The sequence below is a fragment of the Pleurodeles waltl genome, chromosome 7 (assembly GCF_031143425.1).
Source record: "Pleurodeles waltl isolate 20211129_DDA chromosome 7, aPleWal1.hap1.20221129, whole genome shotgun sequence".
Lineage (NCBI taxonomy): Eukaryota > Metazoa > Chordata > Amphibia > Caudata > Salamandridae > Pleurodeles > Pleurodeles waltl.
This window is the reverse complement of record NC_090446.1, coordinates 214,198,767-214,223,016: the sequence shown is the minus strand read 5'-3', so window position 1 is coordinate 214,223,016 and position 24,250 is coordinate 214,198,767. Positions and strand designations below refer to the sequence as shown.

General features: G+C 42.3%; 1 long non-coding RNA gene across 5 annotated transcripts in view; it reads left to right on the top strand.

The window, feature by feature from the left end:
- LOC138303975 (uncharacterized) overlaps positions 1 to 24,250 on the top strand; it is a 140,975-nt gene that overhangs the window by 38,290 nt on the left and 78,435 nt on the right. For 3 of the 5 annotated variants that reach the window (XR_011205476.1, XR_011205478.1, XR_011205474.1), the window contains exon 2: positions 15,767 to 15,874. The exons of the other annotated variants lie outside the window; for them this stretch is intronic. This is a non-coding gene — a long non-coding RNA (uncharacterized lncRNA). The remainder of the gene's footprint in view (positions 1 to 15,766; positions 15,875 to 24,250) is intronic. 5 annotated transcript variants of the gene reach the window in all.

The following is a 24,250-nucleotide window of genomic DNA, read 5'->3' as shown; positions in this document are numbered from 1 at the left end:
ATGCCAAACCATTCGCACCTATGGGCCTTCATGTCCATAGGGATGAATGGAGTCCCATTCCGTAATAGCGATTGCAAATTTAAACAAATCGCTATTAGGGATTCTCTATTTTCTTACATCCCATTTTGCATTTCTCAAATAGTGATTTATTAAAATTTGCTATTTAAGAACTGCAAACTGGGTCTTTAATACATCTGGCCCTTAGATCTACACCACACATAAATTAGCACAACTAATAGTTATATCCTCTTTTAATGCTATTAGACAAGTTTAGTTGTGCGTGCGTTTATGTAATATAAATTAGACACCTGTTCATTACCAAAATGCTGCACTTTGATTGCTCCTAGTCAATCGCCATCTAGCCAAGTGATTCCCAACTACATCCTGAGACAAACCTTTTTACGTTAGCAAGTCACGTATTAAACATTTTACACCATACCGCTGTCTGTGAAGACCAAAGAGTTTTAATAAAGAACTAGAATGTTACCTAGTTCACAGACTGTGCCTGCAGTGGTAGACCTCCTGCTAGAGAACACAGCTTTAAAATCATCCACTTCAATGGGAGAGGGGCCAATATGTGCATGTAAGTGGGTCTCAACTATTTTGATAGAAGCTCCTGAAATAAAGGCACCCCAAACACATTACTTTCCATATCTTTGTTCTGTGTATTTAAAGTGGTCCTAATCTTTGCATAAATGTCAGCAGTTTAAAAAATATATTTCAAACAGTGCAAGATAGACTGCCACAGCCTAAATATTTACTACGCACACTATGATAGGCTGCACACATTTTAATATATACTGGCACAAAATGTGCAAAAGGATTAAGGGGCTTATTCACAAACTGCATATTGTAGTACACGACTAGTATATGAGTAGTACTGCTCCTGCTCTACAAAATGCTATTCACTAACCAATGGATGGAGACCGCCTCCCTTATTTATTTAGGTGGCCAGAGACCTCCACACTCATAAGCCAATGTTTTAGTAACAAATGAGGGAGCGAAAAAGGCGGTGGGTGGAATTCCGGAATACCTACCTCAAAATGGGAGGGGTTTATAGAAAGTAGGTAGGGTTTTTGGGTGGGACATTTGTTGCTAACACCAAAACCCCAAAAGAGTAAGCCTTTAGCTATTTAGAAACGATCGGGTGCATTCTTCAACTGTATTTTGTAGTTTGGGGGATTTTGTTTTAACATTGAGATATTATTTTTTTATTAAATATATTTAAATAATTAATACATGTTTATGTTAATGTGCATACCATTTTTTTTATAATTGTAGAGTTAAAATAAATATACAAAGTTATTTTACACTAATATAATTTTATATATATTACTGAACTTTAGTAATTTTCCCTTTAGTTCCTGCATTCCTAAAATAGTAGTAACTTCATGCTGGTAAATCCCGTTGAAGGAGGCTTCACCAGGGGTTACGACATGTAAACCTACACCCAAGAGTAACTTTGAACTCAGAAATAGTTAATGGCAAAAAAGTGTAAAATTGCTTCTAGCTGCAGGATATTATTTTGAGTTTAAATAAATATATTAAAAATGATTTAATACACATTTATATGAATGCTCTTTAACGTTGTAGTTGATTAAACATATATTTATAATTGTAGATTTCAAATAAATATGGAAGGTTATTTTAACACCTATAATCAGACTTTATCTAGTGCAAACCTTTCTTTGGTAGGTTTCTATTAATATGACCTATTCCAGAACGTTTAACACTTCTATTGGCCCCCTCCCAAATAACTTTGGGACCCCTGTAGCTTCAAATAACGCCATCAAAGTCATCAAAGGTTCCCAAGCAAACTGGTATTGCTAATTAAAAAATAGTAGCACAGCTTTCCATTTCTTTCAGTATAAGGCTCCATGGACCGAAGCTGTGTTTCTTCGTTAAATGTCTGCCTGCCTGCCCCCTCTTGCCTTCACAGTACAGGAGACACACCCTCTCCTTTTCAGGCTGATGGCCCTCGCAGTCGTTATTAACCATTTAGGAGCATTTGTTTATTTTTTGCCAAAAGAAATATGGCAACCTTTGTGGTAAAGTTAAAAAAAAAAAAAAACTTGATATTGTGTCCCTAATAGACTTGGTATAGTTTGACCTCTGTGCAGAAGTATATTTTATTTCGCTGGTGTAGTTGCTTTGTCACATAATCATGACAGACTTGATCAGGTTTAAGTAAAAAAAAAAAAAAAGGACGGATTCGGCCGCATCAAAAACCCTTCCGTTAAAAAAAGAAAAAAGAGTAAAACTCATCCAGCCCTCCCCGCCTTTCAGATGCCCTGGCTCGCTGATACCCTCTTCTAGGCCACTCTTCATCTGGTCTACCACGTTTCCTCTGCAGAATTTTCGAGGTCTGTTGTCCAGACGATGCCCCACAGGAGAGGTCAGTTTCTAGAAGTTTTGACTGCTTCTCTAAAGTAAGCCATCCGTCACGAGGCGGGATGTTCTCACCGTCCCAGCACGGTGACACTGCGCAGTGATCTGCAGTACGCACAACCTCCGGGGAGAAGGACAGCAAAAAAATCCTTCCCCTTGACAGAGAGGGTTGCTGCACGGAAAGGTGAGTAAGCACGCCTGACAAATCCCTTAGCCGGTAGGCACTGGATTGCTACTTTCACTCATTCCGTTCGTGCGGCAGATGATGAATGTGTCTAGCCACCGACTGTGAAGCCAGTTCCACTTCAATGTGGAGACCGCTAAAGCACAGGGAGCGACGCGGAAGGGGAATCGGCGGGAGTCGCATCAGGCTGCTGGCTAAAATCTTTGTCAAACAGCGAGTCCTTGTGGTACGGCCCCGCCTGTGTGTTAAGTTAGTGGCTTCCTGCAAACGTTTCCTTCCGGCTTGACTCGCACGTTCTCATTCTCTCCAAAATACATGAACTCAGCAGATAGGGTGCTATGCACCCTAGTTCAATCAAGCAAAGTAAGCGCCTACCCCACAGTTGCGTGACAAGATCGCCCCTCCTTTGTTTTTGCCCTCTTCTCAAGGGTGTAGGACAGTGGCGTAACACAAAATGAGCACCCCCCTACAGAAAGTGATGAGGGGCCCCCGAGTCACCTATATCGTAGAGATAGTCATTGTCCTTCTGCTAACTAGGGCCCCCCTTGAAGGACTGTTAGCCCCTTAAGTGATAAGGAGCCCTGCTACACTGCAGGGGCCTGCGTCAAGCCCCTGGTGTAGAAGACCCTACATTTCTGAGGGGAGGGGCACACGGACAGACTCAGGAGCCTGGCTTGGCCCTCAAAGTAAAAGCACAAGCAGAGTCATCAAAAAAATCCATCCGGTAAAAAAAAAGTCCTGAAAAAATATCAAATCAGAGCAGATTTATATAGCGTGGCTAATCACCTTCGAGGGTATCCAGGAGCTAAGAGCATTACTCCAAAGGTATTGAGGAGCCAATATTCCTGGGTCACCTAAGATGAAGTACCACCATGGGAGATCCAGCTTGTCGGTGGACCTAGGGTCCAGTATCCCTATATGACCCACAGCACCTGTTCCTGGTACTCCCACTGACAGAAGATATGATACATCCAGACCTGGAGGACTGAAAACGTGCCAATGGAGCACCAAGGACCCATTATCCCCGGAAGACTCGAGGCCCTGTGCTCTAGATTATCTAATACATGGTACCTCTTTAGCACCAAAGTCCCCATACCGCCAAAGAACCTTGGACCCAGTACCCCCATGTGACCCAGGACCCAGTATGCCCTCCACTGTCCTGAGGCCCAGGGACCACTGATGATCAGGCACACATTTGTGCTCTCCTTTCATGTTGCCCCTGCACCTGTGATTAGATATTCACTGAAGATACGCAGTTAGCACTACACCAGTCACAGTATGAAACACCACTTGCTGAGGTTCATACATTTAATACATGCAGTACCCTTGTCTGCCTGGACATTGCGTTACTCTGTTTTTGTTTACATGTTTCCTGAAGGAGCAGGAGTTTTAAAAAAAAAGCTACCAAGCTAAATGAGGTCCTCCAGCTGAACAGAGATACAAAATGTCTGAGAAAAAAGTATCAAGGTTTCCCCAAGGTTATTTTTATTGGTTTCATCCCTATCACACAACACAGGTCCTGGTAAGCCATGATGGTGAAGCATGATGGGTGTTTTGAAAAGCGTCCATTCCACCAGGGCTTATAAAGAGCCCTTTTTTGTTATAGGTTCCACATATTTCAGTTCACAAGATTGGTTTGTTGTGTCGGGGTAGACTAGTGTGCGCCCCATGGAGAGTAAGAATGGTTCACTTTTTTTCTACTTAGGGAGGGGTGGGGGCGGTGATCAGTGGCTATGCTCTCCACGCTCAGACAGCCAAGCTTGGTTGTCATGAGGTGGCCCAGCCATCACCTATTTCTTTAAGAATGTCTTGGGGAAAAAGTGTCTGGGAGGACTTAGTAAACCTATATCTATGCTTTGAAGATGTAAGTGTTGACATGCGCGCTTCCGTTCATAGGGCCATGTAGGCCTATGATTTAGTTCATTGTGAGGACTTAGAAGTAAAAGGTCTTACCCATAACTACTTTTGGTCCCTGTCATTCTCTCCGTGAATTAATGTCACGTCACCCCTATTACCAGCTAACCATTGTCAGACCCCTTTTCCAATCTGACAATTGAGTGACTTCATTTACCCCCTTCCCCCCAATCTTAAACACATTTGCGAAGAGGCAAATACAGATCCCTAAAATGACATCTCCAAAAAAAGAGGTGGTCACTTCATATGGGTACAACTGCAATCTTCTTCGAGAGTCATAAGTGGTTTTCTTTCAACAAACCCAGGCAAATGTCAAAATCTTTAAGAATATGTTGAGGATGAAGATAATGAAAGCGGTGTTTATGAGAGTTGTTTAAAACACCTTTCCTAATGTAACAAGTCTTACTCCTCTTAAAATGTGCCTAGTTGGGCCTTTATTGGTCCGCCATAATATTTAACAGGATAAAAATTCAAAACATGTGGGTTACTGCACTCTCCTGAAATAGTGGGATCTGAGGGACTACCAGGATGTAGACGATTTCCCACAAAAAAAATCAGTCATGTCTGCTTTTAATGAACGAAGACTTGGAAGACTTTTATCATTCCAAAGAAGCCATCTTTCTCCTGAAAATGGAGCAATTCAGTGAATCTACACAAAACTTTCCAAAAAGTTAATGCGACTTTGGTTTGACATGGTAGGTTTCGTGCATATCCATCAACAGTAGAAGAATAAATGAAATGTCAAAATAGTGACATTTGCCATTTTAACAGCAATTAGTCTCTCTTCTCTTTACTATGGAAAAAATGCTGAATAGAATTACAGTGTGGCCTGCAATTAGAACTTTTCTTTGGGAAGTGCTCTGTGTGGTTTGTTGTAAGTCGCTTCAGTAGCTTGTGAGAAATTATCATGACGAGTAGTGTTGGTGGGCTGAAAGGGCTAAAAGTCGAGCTGTATGGAATGCTCGCCTGCGGACAGTTCTCAACCCCAGGATTGTGACAGTATGTGGACCTACATTAAAAAAAAAAAAAAAAATTAAAGCTTGTCAATGCACAAGGAAGCTTTAACCAGTCATTCATTTTGGGTCAGCAGTACCAAAATTGGGGCTGTGAACCCCTTAAAAATATGTATAAAATACCTCTGCAGATCCTATGGCTAACCAATGCTATGAAAGGATGAAGATTTGTGAAACAGTCTCACAGTTATAAATATATGAACACTTTTTGATCCTGCTTTTACTTCTGGTGCCCTGTGATCAGTCAGCACAAATTTGAAAATCCTAAGAGTGAGCTGAACATTGTAAAGGTCTGCTAAGATCGTGCAAATTAAGAACATTACACCAAGGTTATAAGCAAATCAGAATACCTATATGTTGTTACACTGCCGGCAAAAGTTCCTGTGGAGTTATGCTTAGGTAAAAGTTTTCACTGAAAAGGCATTTTTTTCTGAATAAAGTTGCCACAATTGGACTAATCTGTACAAAACTTAAAAATAGATACCCACTTTAGGTTCTTCATGGTATGCTTCATGCAGATCTGTCACGCATGAAAAGGGTAAGTATCTAAAGTGACATTTCCTATTTCAACTTGCATAGGATTTTTTTGCTCTTCGATTCAGAAAAAAATGGCTGAACAGAAACACACCAAATTGGGCAGGTAAATAGAACTTTATTCAAGGGAGTGTCCTTAGTTTAATATAAATCTGTTCAGTATTTCTTTAAGCAAATTGGCCTACAAAATGTGTTCCAATTGCTCATGAAATGATCACATTTTATAGGTATCTGAGCCATTCATTTGTGGAACCTTCATGGAGCCGCAAATACTCAGTGAATTCACAAACCCAATTAAAAAACCCAAACGCACATAATTCGACAAGGAGCTGTTTCCCTATTGGTCATTGTAGATAGGAGTCTGCTGAGATCTTATTGGCCGGCTGCCACAGAAAAAAAATCTATGGATGTCATCATTACCCAGAGAAATATGCTGTAAACAATAAGCATAAAAAGGGCTTAGGGAGAATGGTGAGCTTACCATTACCCCCAGCCCCATGTGGGGAACCAAGACGGACCCCTGTAGTATTAAACCTCGTTACAAAAAAATTTTCATCACAGAATTTGTAATTCCTGTGCTGTATTTAGAAATCCTAGTTACTCCCAGGGTCATTCTGATGATCTTACGTTTTTATCCTTCACAAATCTGGCACAGGATTTGCAAATTCAGCAAAGCAATTTAAGGAAAGATAATTTGGTGCACAACAGCCGCTTGCCCAACCCATGCTGTGTTTGGCCTTTACCTGGGCACAGAGTGGGTTGGCCGCCCACAGAGGGTTGGGCACCTGGCTTGGCTAAAGATCGGATCCTCCAGCCAACTCTACTGTGCACAGGTCTTGACCTTTGGCAATGTGCAGCAGAAATTGGCTGCCCCGAAAGTGGTGGGCATTGGCCCTGCGGTCTACCCCTTTTTCACACAGCTAAAGCTTATATGTAGCGGGTTTGGGTGGAGGGGACTGGCTTCAGGCCAAGCCTTGAAATGGAATATATTGAATATGATAAAAAAACAGATTGTTACCTGAAAACACTTTTGTTAATGTTTCTTGCCCTGAGCTGTACCCTTAAAGCAGCAGTGAGCATGGCGGACACTGGAAGGTGAATATTCTAACTCCAGTCCTAGAATATTTGGGGAAAGACCAACATTACTCAAGTATTCCAGGAGGTTTATTTAGTATTCCAGCTCAAGTCCTGGATTATTTCATTCATTGTGAGCTGCCGCAATCCACAGTAGCCAGTGGCCCAAATTGTATGCATTATGTGGAAATACGAAATGGAAGTGTTGAACCTTTCGACGAGAGTTCGCCTAGGAATTATGGAAGATAATTTAAGTTTTGCACTGTGAAAATAGGGTATGGCCCTTCTGAAGGCCTCAGCTAAAAGTTATGCCACACATCAGAGACTTCGAAACACATTGGCATGTAATATCGTTTTGAGATGTGTGATACTATTATTGAATATTTCTTTTTAAAAAAAAAAAAATATATGGATGTATGTGCTCATAAGCTTAAGGAATATTTGAGTGAGTCCAGCCGTCAATGAGACTACACAAACTGTTTATAAAGTGCTCAGCTTGGTGATAGTCTTGACAGTAACTGTTGGATACTGTATGTATAAACTTGAATCAATTTCAACTTTTTGTGCTAATTGTCTTCAGTTTGTAATTGGGATATATACGTAGTTATGTGTGTGCTAGGAATATGACAAAAACTAAAACAAATAATGAAATTTAAAACGCAATGAATAATGTCTTCGTGTCATACGTGAAAGTGTATGTTCAGTTATGGACTGTTTCTGTGTTTCACTTTAATTTGATCCCTAACCCATTGGCCTAAACTGGATCAAACCACTTATCGAATACACAAGGCCTCTCACCTATCACATCACTCACAACACCTTCAAGGTACACAGCCATAATCCATGCACAGCTGAAGTTTATATAGATGTCAGAACGATATTCACAAATATAGTACAAACCCACTAAAATGTGCTAGGTATGTTTTAGAACTCACACAGCACACATAACTGACTGTCAACCACTATGTCGTCCTCGAGTTACCTGTTTGTGTGTATCTGTGGTATTGGCAAACAGGCTTTTTTACACAATGTGCGACCTGTGTGAACATCACAATTAGGTGTTGAAGAGAATTCTGAAACGGGGGTTAATGAGATGTCACACTGTTGTTAGCTGATCCACATTCCAGGGTTGTTTCTATACGTGGATATTTACACCTGGACTTCCTTTACTGTCCTTGCTGCAGCAAGGGTCAAGAATCCCAGGATAAAAGTGGACCGGGAAGTGAAACAGCAGTCACTTGACAGCTTCTGCAAGATGGTGGTGCTACAGTGTGGTGAGGTTCCTAAATGCACCCCAATAATGAAAAATGTCCTGGCTGTCGTAACGGAAAGATTCAATTCTATTAATGACATAGAGGCTAGGATTAATTAGGCTTTTCTTTCTTCACTTTATTCAGAACAGCACCGTTCACCAAGAATTTACATCATCATTAAAACTACATTTCCCAGCCATCATCGGGAAAGAACAACAGCGGTGAAGGACTTCCATCTGTGTCCAATCAACAGTCATCCAGCATCTGAAGAGCCCGATTCCACAGCTTCCCCTCCTCTTTCTTCCTGAGACCTCCATTTAGAATGAGTCTGGTTATTCTTGCTTCGAGATATCCGTTCCTACAAGGGTATAGAATGATTAAAGCCAAGCATCTTAATAAATATGTCCCAAACATGTCAAACAAGATTTTACCAGAATTTTAAGATTGATGAATTCATACAGAAGAACCATGCCGTTATAGCAGACTAGAAATCTTTTCAAGATTCCTGTCAGATCTGGAAATCGGAAATTTATTTCAGATTACCCACCTGATAGGGTGGGATCCTTGATCTAAATAAATGAGGGGGGGCTAATCCTCGCCTCCGTGTCCTTAATAGAATTGAAACTTTCCATTACGACAGCTAGGACATTTTTCATTCTATGTCAGGACCGTAGGCGAGGATTAGGTTAGTTTAAAGGTGTTCGGCCACTAGCGAGGCCATGGTTTGGATGGGTTTACAATAGAAGGTTTTGAACGTGGACTCGGAGTACCAGTCGGCTGCATTAAGAATCTCCTCCTAACGAGCCCCCAAGGCGAAAGCCTTAGATGCCATCGTGCCTCTCGTGGAATGGGCTCCAAAAATAGAGATGTCTATACCCGCCTCACTCAAGGCCCATTTAACCCATCTGGCAGTTGTAGGATCCGAAACCGCTTTATCGGGTTTTGTTAGAGCGATGAGGAGTTGATCTTCCCCATGCGGTCGGAGGCCACTAGCCATGGCTTCGTAGACCTTAATTGCCCTGACTATGCACAGTTTAGGAATCTGTGGGAGTTGTGGAAAAGAAATTGTATGAGAGTTAGATTTTGTACGCCTGTGAATACGGAATAGGACACCTTCCAGAGCAAACACTCTTCCTGTTAATGCTAAGGCTCTGACATCTGAGACCCTGCAACAGGATAGAAAGCATAGAAGGGTTGCCAACTTGGCTGACATCTGTTTCCTAGAGAAATATTTATTAGACAGCCATTTCTGGAAGAGAGTCAGAACCTTATTGATGTCCCAAAGGGAAGAATAGCAGGTTTGGTGAGGCAGACACCGTCTAATGCCTCTTAAAAGTTTGCACACCATAGGATGTTGTCCTGCGGGAGAACCTTCAATCGGATAATGACCCGGCAAAATGGATCGGAATGTATTAACCAATCTGTATGGCATCCCTTTTGAAGCGAGAGACGGCAAAAAATTAATTATATGGACAGCGCCTGCTCCCATGGGGTCCGGATGCCGTTGAAGGCACCAACCCATCCAGCGTTTCCGTGCAGAATTGTACCTTCTATTAGTACTCTGACCAGGCTCTGGCGAAGAGGGCAGCTGCCTCCTGTGAAATTCCTGTGATCTTCGAATGTTCTCGGTAATCCTCCATGCCATCAGATTGAGACCTCTCTTCACTATGAGGGGGTGAGGGAGACCCGAAGGATCGAGCAGAAGATCTGGGAGAGGGGGTAAACGGATTGGAAAATCCCAAGAAAGTTCCATCAGAACCGGAAACCAGGCTTGAGATTTCCAGATTGGCGTGATCAGCACCAGATCTGCCTTCTGAGATAGGTTGACGTTCTCATTATCATTGCAAATGGGGGAACAGCATATCCCTGTTCCCGGGACCAGTCCTGGAGGAAAGCATCCGTGCTGATCGCTCCGGGATCCGGTCTCCAACTGCAGTACCTGTCGAGTTGGTGATCGAGGCGGGAGGCAAAAAGGTCTATGGAAAAGGGACACCATCTGGCTTTGCTCATTTGGAAGACTGTTGTGTGGAGCTTCAATAATCTTGCTTCGTGCCAATGACGAGAGTGCCAATCTGCCACTTGATTGGAGGAGCCTGGCAGATGTTCTGCCACCACCGATATCTGATTGTTGAGACAGTATTCCTAGAAGGATTTCGCTAAATCTGAAAGAGACTTCAAAAGGGTGCCCCCTAGGTGGCTGATGTAACGCACCGCCACCACATTGTCCATTTTCAACAGGACGCCGCATTGAGGTCTGGCCCTCGTCCAGCAACGCACTGCAAAAGAGCCCGCCAGGAGCTCCAGACGATTGATATGGAGGGAGAGTTCTTCAGAAGACCACACTCCCCCTGTGGTAAATTCCCCACATCACGCTCCCCTGCCGGTATCGCTGGCATCGGATTCGATGACCAGATCCAGTTGTGAACCGAAGATAACACAGCCGTTCCATGCTTCCATGTGAGCGATCCACCATTGGATTTCCTCCTTGGCCTCGTCCGAGAGGGGAACCATCTGGGAGTAAGTGAGGCCCCTTTGCAGATGGGAGATTTTCAGCCATTGGAGGGCTTGATAGTGGAGGGGACCTGGAAAGATCGCTTGAATGGAAGATGAGAGGAGGCCCACAATACGAACAAGATGGCAAAGGGAAATCATACCTTTGACCAGGGTACGTCTGAGTTTGTGGCAAATTATGGATAATTTGCAGGATGGGTGGCTGAGAGTGGCTTTGACAGAGTCCACCATGAAACCCAAGAATTGGAGGGACTGGGTTGGAATTAGGATTGATATTGTGTCATTGATGACGAAGCCTAGAGATTCCAGAAGATCAATGGAAAATTGCAGATGGAGAGAGAGACAATGGGGCCATTGATCCACCAGAAGATCGTCCAGATAAATAATGAGCTTGATGCCTCTGGACCTGAGGAACTCTACCATGGGACGCAAGAGCTTGGTGAAGCACCAAGGAACGGAGGAAATGGCGAAAGGTAGAGAGGTAAACTTGAACGTCTGTCCCCTCCATTGAAACTGGAGGAAACAACGATGAGGTGAAAAGATGGGTACTGTTAGATAAGCATCCTTCTGGTCAAGACGTACTAGCCAGTCATTTGCCTGGAGAAGGTCTCGTAAGAGGTGGATGCCCTCCATGTTCAAGTGTTGGAATACAACCCATTTGTTGAACTCTCAGTTTGATCACTGGGCGGTGAGCCCCATCTCTTTTCTCCACCAGAAAGAAGTTGCTGATGAAACCCTAGGGATGGGGAAAGTTTGGAGTGATAGTCTGTTGCTCCAATAGGTCGGAGATTTTGGTGTCTATTAGAACCCTCTGGGAAGGTGAGAAACGCAGAGGTAGGGTCTCCTTACCTGTATAGGGGAGCTGTAAAACTCTATATGAAACCATTCGACCGTCTACAGAACCCAGCATCTGCGGTGATATCTCCCCCACTGTGAGAAAACTGTGCCAACCTGCCCTCCAGAGCACACCCCATATTGTGAGAAACACTCGCCTTGTTGGGTACTGGAGGTGTTGAAGGTGCCTCTGCTGATCCCTCTAGATCCCCGGTGTCTGGAGAATCGACAGGTCGGATGAAAGGATCCAAAGCGGGAGGGGTCCTGCCATTGTCCTCTTCCCCTGGAGGTGCCTTGAGGTGGACGGCCAGTCGAGAGCTCCCTTCCTCGATTGGCCAAGGCAAAAACCCAGGAGGAGAAGACCTTTTTGATGGATGTCTGGGTCTTATCTAATGACATGAAAGTGGAAGCGAACTTGCCAAGCTCACGGATGAACGGCTCCCCAAAGAGGCCGCCCTGGGCAAACGGACCTGCTTCCAACGTTGCCCACTCCCCCTGTTTGGGGTCTACCTTGATCAGAAGAGACCTTCGCCTTTCCGTAGAAAGTGCACAATTGGTGTTGCCCAGAAAGATAATTGCCTTTTGCACCCATCCTGACAACACGTCTGGGGATATGACGAATCCAGAGGACTTTGCGTCTTCTTCCAGAGGACTTTGCGTCTTCTGCCATGTCTAGGATCTTGGTGAGCGGGCCAGCAACTTCCAGGAGATTGTCCTGGCAGGCCCGCCAGGACCGGTTAATCCCCTTCTTGGGGATTTTGATGAATTTACCTAGGAATGTCGCCCTATTGGTGTCAATCTCGGGGGTGAAGGCCACTTTGCCCTGGAGGGAGGGACGAGGGCATTCCGCTTTGAGGAAGTTCCGGACCTTCTTATCCAGTGGTTTGCGAAGGCACCCTGCCACGTACTTGCCTACTTTGGGAACTGGCAGCTATGTCGTTGACCGAGGATGAACAAGGTTGTAAGGATCGAGCATATCGTCCGGAGGGACGTCTCCTGTTCCTTGGGCATCAAGTGAGTTGGGCACAGACCCTTGTGGGTCTATGTCCGCGTACGAAGAGCATGGGGACTCATTGGGTTTGTCAGGCAGGGTGTCAGAATCCAAAGGTGTCCCATAAAGGCTTTTTTAAGGCACGTAAAGGCCTCTAGGACATTGTGTTCCCCTGCGCGTTTCCGTGTAAGGTCTGGCATTTTCGCCTGACCCAGAGTTGATAGTCCTGAGGGTCTGGCTTGATCATCCTTTGGAAGGGATAGGGGGCATTGGGGTGGTAGGAAATCTGCCCCTCCTCCATATAATCCCCAGAGGTATCTTCCGTGTGGTGTTTTTTGGCCATATTATCACACTGTGGCCTGTGACCGACACTCTGTGCAGCACTCGCTGCTCTGAGGGCAATATAGTTCCTGGCAAGTTTAATATTGCCGTGCAATATGTTTAAATCTGCCCTTGGGGCAAGTCGGGATGCAAATTCTCCCCTGTAGTAATACGTGGGGGGAGGGGCGATGTGTTAGCCCCGTTGTTAAAGGCCTGGGCAGCGTCTCTGATATGGAATTGAGCCTTACCCTGCGGGTGTCAGGCTCCAGGCCGGCTCCGTAATCGAAACTGGACAGCTTCCACCAAGCGTGGGGATTAAAACCTCCTGGAGGCAACAAGCTGTGGACGTCGGTCAGCTATCGCTGGTCAGAACTAACTAAACTGATGCACGTCCGTCCCCTGGGTAAGACGTGCAAAGCGCAGAATGTGTGAAATGCCAGGAATGCGCGGCCCCTCTGGCAGTCGGAAGACTGCAATGCGCTCAGAGCCCTGCTGCAAGTGCCACGAAGGAGACGGGATCGTTCCCGCAGCTGTAGGGAATATTCCCTAACTCGTAGCAACAAGTGCAAGTCAAACACTGTAAGAGAGCAAATAAAACATACCACATACATCGCTACACAGGAAAAAGGATAAACAGTACTTATCTCGCTGCGTGAGTAGTGAAGAAAGAGGAGGGGAATCTGTGGAATCGGGCTTTTTAGACGCTGGATGACTGTTGATTGGATGCAGATGGAAGTCATTTGTCGCTGTTGTTCTTTCCCAGTGTTGGCTGGGAAATGTAGTTTTAATGATGACGTAAATACTTGGTTAACGCTGCTGTTCTGAATAAAGTGAAGAAAGAAAAGCCTAATCCTCGCTTCCGGTCCTGACATAGAATTAAAAGAACCTTTTAGAAAAGACACAAACCATGCACTGAGCATCTCATGCAGGGAAACATCTTCCTAATGTACCATTCCTGGATCGTACAGTCTCTGTTCTCAAATCACTCTTTCCTGATGTACAGGGCTTGTCAAAGATCTATGAATCTAAGATGCCAAAACATTAATTTCAGGAAATGGGAGTGGAATGCACTCATGTCATGAGTTTGACTAAAATGTCAATCAGTTGTTTAAGGGTCTCTTCTGTCAGCTTGTTTGCAGGCAAAATGCTTGTAAATAACACTGTTTGGGAATAGTCTGAAAATGGGTGTAGGGCTGGCATGTTCACTGAAGGAAACAGAGAGAGGGAGAGATAGAGAAATTATGAAAACAGTGGAAAAGAGAGAGAGAGAGAGAGAAAATAAAGTGACCATGAGAAAGAGTATAGATGGAAAAAAAGATGTGTGGATAGGGGAATGAACGGATAGGATGAAACGGTGAAAGGTAGGAAGGAAGTGAGTAGGATGAGTGTATGGAAAGGTGAAAAGATGGCTAGATTGAAGGGTGAAAGGAAGAATAGAAGGGGTCATTAAAATGATGGTTGGAAGAATGGGAATTTCAATATGTGATAGAGTGAATGAATGGAAGGATGGAACAACGAATGAGGTAGGTTGTGGATTCAGATTGCTGCAATGTCGTCTGGATTGCTTCACTTTAACAAAGGCGTCAACATATATCTTTTCACAAGCTAGTGTCAAGCACTTGATTGAACCTTACTTATAAAATGTGTGTCTGGGAATAGTACAAATTGTTCTCCTTTATCCATATCCACTTGTGAACCCTAGACCAACTTGCTAAATATTGTTCCAGAAATCTCACAAACTTATATGGGCAACTTACAGTAATCTGGAAATAGTTCTGTGATAATGGGCAGTGATGCACCATTAGCCATTGCAGTACATAAACAAATAAAAACATACATATATTAAAATATATCATTCTGGCACGGGCGCTAATAACATGATATATGATATGATAGGTATTTTGTAGAGCACCACATATGCCCATGGGCATCTTGGCACTAGCATCTGCGTGAGAAGAAGTTCTGTGAGTAAAGAAAAGATATCCTGGTTACACAGGGAATTGGAATAACCAAGTCTTGAGCAGTTCCTGGAAAAGTCAATTAATTTGACTGATTCTGAGGTAAAGTGGCCGTTGATTCTCAAGTTTGCTCACCGAAAAGATAAAACGTCTGCTGCCCCATAAGACAGTTTGAATTCTTGGCACCTTGACAGATTTTAATGTTGCGGGTCGAAGGCTTCTACCTGGGACATACCAGGAGAACGTATTTGTTTTTACTGGAAGCCTGCAGAGATCCGCAAGGGCTTTTGATATTGAAGCGCATGTTCTAATATGTTTAATCAGTCGTGCTGCTGCCTATTGTACTCTCTGTAATTTCTTAAGGTAAGCCTGCTGTAAACCCATACAAAGTGCATTGCAGTAGTCCAACCTTGAAATGACCAGACAGATCACAACAGCTTTCTGGAGGTCTGCAGGAAAAAAGGCAGAATCTTTTTTAGAATTTTTATCTGGAAAAAGCAGATGAAAATAATGTTATCTATTTGATCTGAAAAGGTATATTTGGAATCAAATATAACTCCAAGATTCCTTACTTTTGGAACCGTGGTGGGAGGACAACCAAGGTTCTAAGGCCACCAGGTAGCACACCAAAAGGTAGTGTTACTCCCGAAGAGGAGTACCTCAGTTTTGTCTGACTTCAACTTGAAACAGTGATTTCCCATCCAGGTAACCACTGCTCAAATACAGTTGTTGAACCTCAGTGCTGCCTCCTTGAAGGTACTGTTGACAGATATAATTTGTGTATCTTCCAGATAACAGATGGTGGGGAAGCCAAAGGATCTTATACGTTTTGCGTGAGGAGCAACATAAATGTTGTAGAAGGTTGGGACTAAGTGAAGACCCCTAAGGAACACTACACGGTAAGAAGAAAGGATTGGAGACAAAGTCCCTAATGTAACCAGTTGCTCTCTTTCTGTCAGGAAGGAGCAGAGAAGGTTGTAGGCTGATCAAACTATTCCTATCTCTGCAATTCTTTGCATCAGGACCGTGTGGCTTACAGTGTTAAACGCTGCGGATAAGTCCAATAGGACTACTACAGCCTTCCCTCCATTGTACACGATATCCCTTATTTCAAGTTATTCTGAAACCACACTGTTCAGGTATTTTTCTAGCATTTTGGCAGGGGAAGGGAATGTGAGAAATAGGACGATAATTCTTCTCCTTTTAGGATCTAATGTGTTTTTTTAAGTAATGGCAAAATGCTTGCTTTTTTCCACACTAAAGGGAAGAGCCCTGCCTTGATAACCTGGTTTAGTAATGAAGTTGCTAAACTCTATAAAAAATGCATCACTGGCCTATGTTTGCCTGCCATCCTCTGCAGGCATTGGAGATGGCAAAGAATGCTGCACTGGCCCACAGGGATCTGCCCTTGCAACATGAAAAAGTTTGTGATGTAAAGCTGCCAGTTGTGAGCTACCTCTTCCAAACCTTTTGACTTCATCATCAAAAATAACATCTATAGAAATACTAATTGAAATCCATTATCTGTGCCTGATTCCACCTGGGAAACCTCCCTTGTGACAAACCCATTAGCCAGAAACTGAGGCCCTTTATGTCTGGTGATCAAGCCATGAAATATTACCTTTATTCCATTGCTAGTTTCATCCACTGTGCCTTTGAATGTGCCACAGTGGGAAGGCCGCACTGAACCTCTTCTCAGCCTCTTACCAGTAGCTTTCAAGGGAATAGCCAGAAAATTAAAATACCCCCTACTTTGAACCAAAGCTTTTATGGTGCCAAGCAAGGGAAGCAAGTTATTGCGACCCTCCCCTGATGAGCTTGCCTGTCTCTTCCATCCAAGCATTGATCTATCCAACTTTTCATTCTTCGATCCACCAGCTGATAATCACCATTTCACCTTTACATTCAGTCAATCATTTAGTCCTCCATCCAACATTCAGTCTGTCACCATTCCATCCACTCATCCATATCCAAACCTATCCATCTTTTTTTCAAATCTGTCCATGAAACATATCTATCCTTTCAGTCAGTCATCCATCCTTTCACTTATGCATCCTCTTCATACATCATTCCATTTTTCAGTTACCCATCCGTCCATTCACTCATCCATCCTTTCACTCATCTATCCATATTTTCCCTCCATACCACTGTCTGTTCTCCCTTCCACTCATCCCGTCATCCACCCTTTCACTCATCCATCCATCCGTTCACTCATTCATTCATTTACCCTTTCACTCATCCATCTGTCCACCCTTTTATCCAGCCATTCATCCACTCCTCCTTTCACTCATCTATCCTTTCTTTCATTTATTCATCCATCTAGCTTTTCACTCAGTCCATCCATCCACTCATTGATCTGTCCATTTGCCCTTTCACTCATTGATCCATCTTTTCACTCATCCATTTTCTCTCATCCATCCATCTATCCACCCTTTCACTTTTACACCCACCCATCACCCTCTCACTCATCCACCTTTTAACTCATCTGTCCTTACATTCATCCTTTCACTCATTCACCCATCTTTTCACTCACCCATCTATCCACCATTTCACTCACCTATCCAGCCATCCACCCACCCACCCATCCATTCATCTGTCCTTTTACCCTTCAATTTATCCATCCATCCTTTCACTCATTCATCGATCCATCCGTTCACCTTTTCACTCATCCGTTCGGTTACCCTTGCAGCCATCCATTTATCCTGCCTTTCACTCATTCATCCATTCTTTCACTCATCTGTCCATACATCCTTTTTTCACTCACCTGTCCATCTACTCAGCCTTTCACTCATCCATCCATCCATCCCCTATCCATTTCTTTCACTCATCATCCATCCTTTCACGTATCCATCCATCCATCCACTCACCTTTCATTAACTTTACATTAACTATGACCCTTTGTCTGCCGAGTTGCAGAGGGAAGAAGCCCATCAAACCCCCACCCCCGCTGTAGCTGCTAAAACTGGTGGTTGATGACACCCATGGTAGCTTCATAAAAAATACTGGAGGCTAATGGCGCATAAACTGCCTGGTCTGAATAAGGTCATTAAACATTCTCCCTTAGTGTTCTTTTGGTAATGAGGAAGTGATTTGCCTGAACTTAATCCTATCAGGTTTTTGCTCAAATAATGGTAATGAGGCAGGATAAACTTTCGGATTTACAATATCTATGGCAACTAAATCTGGGTGAAATACACATAATTTCATTTGTTGAAATTATTCGGAATGCACAAAAAAGTATGCAAAATTACCTGTTATTAAGCAAAATGCTGATCCAGTATTTTGCACTAATGTTTTTTTAGTTCCAAATGCGCCCTCGCAACTATTTTGGACGTCTGGGCGCCTTCCGCACTAAAAAGTAGTGCAAGATCACGTGATATGAACAACGGTATCTCGCTTTCAGATCGTTCGCATTGGTCGCCTGCTTCAGAGATATGATTTTTTACCCAAATTGAATCTCAGTTAACAGACTGCCTTCCCTGTCTATGATGATTGGATAGAATATACTGAGTCCCTTTCAGGTGCATTTTGAAATGCACCACTGCTCATTGGTAGCAAAAACAACATTTCTGCTTCAGAATTATACAGTTGGATCTTCATAATTCCATTGGCAATTTGATCAACTAACGAATAATTTAATCCACCTGGCTTGGCGTCTACTAATGTTACACTCTTTGGAGCTGTCAAAAGTTACTTATTATTTTTGTTACTTTGCTCCTAATTAACTCTCCATTCAAGTCTGATGCTTAGATAAATTGAAAAGCCCAAGCCCTTATTTTGACCTCGTTGTTGCTGACTTTCTGATAAAAACACACTTGCCTCTTGACATGCAAGATCTTAAAATTTATAGTAATTTACTGTTTTTTGCTCTGTTTGCTTTTTAATCCATCATAAAAAAATTGATGTTGGAAATTAAGAACCAATAATAATACTTCTCCTCTATTTCGACATCTGGGCAATCTGTATGTCTTTTTTTCCCACAGAGACGTCTGATGTGTTTCTCAATGTCTGTTTCACTTTTGATGTTTTCTTCAGTACTTTTCACAAATTTAGCTTGTGGCCCACTTAGAAATAACAAGCACTGGCAAAATCCGTAGATCATGGCAGAGAAGGCAGTAACCATAAACTAGTCCCACATGCAGTTCAATGCGCACACTTGAGTGGAGGCAGAAGGATACAGTGAACCAGTTGGTAGCATTATGTGAGATATGAATAGTCAATTGTGCTGAGCCAAGAGGTGATTGACATAGTCTGAAGCCAATGGTCTAAAGGGAGTGGCAGAAGAAAGCCAGCGGTTGAAAGGGACTGAGCTAAAGACCACTCTGTGTATATTTTTAGCAAGATGTCTGTTTCACAGCCAGGCTGTTAAAACCCAGACCCAAAAGGACTGCAAATGTCTCCTACCTATTAGTGTAGGAACATCCTTTTGTGACATCTCAAAATCCTCCACTTGATTCACATCGAGTCCTTATTGCACCTTCACTGTTCCAGTGTATTTGGGTGTCTCTTTATCACTTCTTTCTGCTGAGAGCAAATACATTATGGCCATTACTTTTAACAGGGGTGCACACTGAAGATTAAAGCTTCATCTCTCTTCAATGTTAAGAAAAGACCACAGGCAACATCACCCAAATATTTAAACCTTATTCTAATCCAACATTTTGCTTGCGTATAGATAAATTATGTGTTCAACTTTATTAACTGTTGCTCAAACTCTTGTCTATTAATGTGTATTTTCCTCGTCCACCCTGGTAATCATTTATTGCTTTTCTCACATCATAGATGTGACATGATTCTATGCAAAGACAGATGGGTGAGTATTATGCCTGTCTAGCTTTATTAATCTTTTCCCAGCAACAATAAATTCAAAAAGCAGTTACTTTACACACATGTCTAGGGCAAGTTTCTCGTAGCCTCCCTCCCATCTGTCCTTTTGCGTTTGTAAGAACCAGAAGTCCACCCAGCCACCAGAAGCAGGGAGAGGTACCCAAGGAAACAGGGACACTTATGTAACGGGGTGATTTTACTGCCAAGGCGACACTGGGACGGAGTTACAGATGCACAAGGCATCTTGAATTCTCTTGACTGTTCCTGCTGTGACATGCATGATCCTCCAGAATCGGATACGTGTACACATGACCTTGCACAGTTCATATTGTCTCAGTGAGACAGGGGAGAACTGCAAATCGCAACATCTTACAATACTTTCTTGGGATGGACTCTGCAGTTTTTGAGGTGATGGCGTGACTGCCAAAGAGCCATATTTGTATATGTTTGAATTCGCAGTTTAGATGAGGCCTGCAATCTGCTGGGTCAGATGCTGTCCTTGGGTAGTGGAGTCAAGATCGGAATTAGGTGTTTCTCCTCCGTTTCATACGCTTCTAAGAGTGCCAACACAAGTTTGCAATCAGAAGGCATAGCCAGCCATGACTGTACCTCCTAGAGCATACAGACGTGGTTGCAGGTTATGATGATTATTTCTATGGATTTCCTAATCAGTTTTTCTTCTGCATGCTAGTCTTCAGACTAATTAACTGAGATCCAGTGCCCTTTGATACTGGGAGGTCTTCTCATCAGAGTGCCTCAGAAGGTTTGTGGTCTTACTGCGGTTTCCCTGGGTCTATGGATTGGGACTTAGAACCTTATTAATCTCTTGTGGATGCTGGGCCTCTCCAGGAGTTATTGAACATCATGTAGGAACTGGTGGCATTGGGCGTTGGATGGAGTTGACAACCCTTTCGTGATGTGTGGTTGATATCAGCAATTGTAGACGAGTAAGGCTACTAATGAGAATAAAGAAGTGACTGAATAGAGGTATTAGTACAAGCAGGTCAGCTATTTTGTTATAGTATGACTACATTTATCTGGTCTACTGTTTCTTGGGAGTGAACATGCAGCCAGTTCCTCCTAGCCTCAGTCAGTGTGTGATTTGGGATGTGAATTATGTTTTTCAGCTATTCAAAGTGGTCTGACTAGGATGTCCTTTCTTTTAGTGAATTTTCCGATAAATTGAGAATGCTGCTTTGTCTCCACTCCTATAGAGTTTAGTGTCTAAACATTTGATTGGTTGGCTTGGTCTTTTGCACTGGAAGGTTTCTTTTTTATAATTTCAAGACTTACAGAGAAATTATAGGTCTATGTTTTAGCTGCACTTTCAAAATAATACTAAATTGTTTGTGGCTGTTTTTCTGATAGATTATGAAGACTAAAGGTGTGTGCTGAGGATAGATTTTGAACTTCTGATTTCTGTTATAAAACCTCATAAACTGTCTCTTTGCCAACATTTTCTGTATACACTAGGAGGATTTTTCAGCATGTTGGAGTACATTTCCTAGAATGTGAGATTGACCAGGGCTAGACTAGTGGATATTTTGAAAGCGGCATATTGGAATGTTGATTTGGTCTCCAAGAAATTGACTTTCTACAAACTATATGCTGTTAATACGCTTTGGACAATCCCAGTGCTCGCAGTATGTCCACAAATTAACAGCATTTTTTTCAAAATCACATAAATAAAAGTTTCAGTTGTTCTAAAGACTCTAAGGTGAGTAATATCTCATTTATTTCCCAAATGACAACGGAAGAGAGTCATTTATGACAGAAACGTCCTGTTAGAACCTCTTCAAGATTTTATTTAATTAAAATGATATGTAATTATCAAAAGGTGATAGCAGTCAGTCAGTTCTTGAGATCCTTCCCTTTAGAATCTTAAATCTGCCTTTTTCTTAGACTTGGAAGTTAACTGTAAAAATAGGTAGAGATGCGCTGAAGGGAGCATTTGGAGCTTGGCTGCCCAGTGGCAGAGAGTTTGTTGCTCATATGGTTCTCCTTATTAAGTCCATCATGAGTTTATGGCCGAAGGAAGGAGGTTAGCCTGATTATGACTGAGCAAAGAAGCTGCTTTTAAGTGATTCGACAATTGTTGTTCCATGTGCCACTGTCTTTATAAAGAAGCTCAATGTTCAGTTTGATGCCGCTGCTAGAGAAGAAGCAGCATCAAAGGTTGACTCTCAGTCCCTCACAAACACTTCTCTGCACAGTCTACACCCTGCCGAAGGCCGTGTATGGCAAGGTGTTGGCTGCTTGCCGTGGATGGGAATAGTAATAATATTTTAATTTAACCCTAGAGATTCACTGAAAGAAAACAATGGTTAAATTGACATTATAGCTGGGTATAGTAAAAATACCTTACTTTACACTAAAACACCCTCAGAAATTCACTGAAAAGAACAAAGGGTAAAGTGACATTATAGTTAGGTTAAAAAGTAATGTTTTAAACTAAAAAACGCATTGAAATTCACCGGCTATAGTTGCATCAAGTAACTATAACTTGCTGACTTGGCATGCCCTGCTTATGAATTCAAATTTGACCTTATAAATTACATTACTCATGACATGTTCTATGATATTATTAATAACATCACTGATGACTTCTTGACATCTGAAATGATAACATTAATGACATTTCTGTGCATGACAAGTGCACAAGTTATTGTTACTTGATTTAACTATGACTGATTTCAGTGTTTCTTTTTAGCTTAAAATGTTACATTTTAACTTACATTTTACATTTTAACTTAACTATATCATCACTTTAACCTTTAATTTTTATATATATATATGCAGGAACTTCCGAGGTTTTATTTTTATTACACTGACACATTCAACGCGTTTCTGCCAAATGGCCTTGGTCACACTAGTATGTTGAAATCAAACCGACAGACAAAGGACTAGGTATGCTCGGCATGGAGCCCACCTTAACTTTGGCCCCATTTAAAAAGGCAAATGAAGTATTACAGAAATTATGTCATCACATAAGCATGTTTTTGTTTTTACTCAAGATTCCTATAAAATCACTTTTGTGTTGTACGTAATCTGAATAAGGACACTTCCTTGTAAACAGGAAAAACAAAAGCAATGAAGTCACTTACAATTATGTCATATTAATATATACCATAGATTATTCAGGCCTCATTCAATCCACCCCAAGTGGCCAAAGTCATAAACCCAATATTGAAAGCAGACCAGTATAATAACAGTTGATAATGATCAAGTAATAATGCATATCGAACAGCTTGTGACTGTAACTCTGAACTCACAAGAAGTGTTTTCTCCATATTGGTAATATAGGGAGTCTGTGAAGGAGAATAATCGATGATGAGTGTTCATACTTAAAAAAGGTTCATTTTCCACCAACCGAGCCCCATTGGGCAGAGGGGTCTATGGGAGCATTACTGCAAATCTACATTAAGTCAAATAATAATGAAAAGAAATGTCACACCATATCCTCAGAGCCCGGGTTGCTTCTCAGTTCTACACCCAACTTAGTATATACCAAAAGACAAACTGTTAACAGATAAGAAAATTTCAAAACCAAAACTTGCTTTGTAGTTGTGGAAGTGATTGATAGGGTGCCTCAGCCAAGACACCCTCTCTTTACCAGCCATGGTCTAGCGAGTCCCTTCCTCTCCTTCTGAAAGAAAAAATATACAAAAAAGAGAGGTGAGTTTAAAACATTTTTACATTCACCTGTCAAAAACAAATGCCCATTCGAAACAAATGGCACCATACAACTTCCATAAACAACAATTCATTCTGGGGATACTAGTCTATTCAGGATGCACATATAATGCTTCATCCAAATTCAAACTATTTGAGGCTTTAGTATCTAGTACAATGATATAACATGACTCTCTCCTGCTTAATTGCAGTACTCTGTTCCCTTCCTTATGGTGTTCTTCTATTCTTTCAATAATGTAGTATTTCAGAGCTCTCCAATCACTAAAGTGTAGCTGTTCAAAATGTCTGGTAACTGGGTAGTGGGGATCTTTGTTGGTGATGGCACACCTGTGTTCTAATATACATTTGTATGACGGGTGGATGGCACTTCCCACATATTTGAAACCATAGGGACATTCCAGAATGTAACCCACATAAGTGATGAACTGCATTATTTATTTCACCTGGTTAGTCCCTGTGGTATATTCTTCACAGTTACATGAATTAGTGCATGCCTTACATTTGCCACAGGAAAAGAAGCCCCTCAATCTATTGGGATCTTGTTTTATTGAGTCTGTAACAGTGGTAATATCCCCTTGCATCCCAAGATCTCAAAGTGATTTACTTTTTCTGTATTGATGGAGGGGTTGCCATTAATAAGAGTCCCTATGACAGTGTCACACTTTAGTATTTTCAAGTTCTAGTAAGAACCTTATTGGCTAATCCACTGTCACTGTTGTAAGTTGTGATCAGTTGTGTGATATTTTCATTTTCCA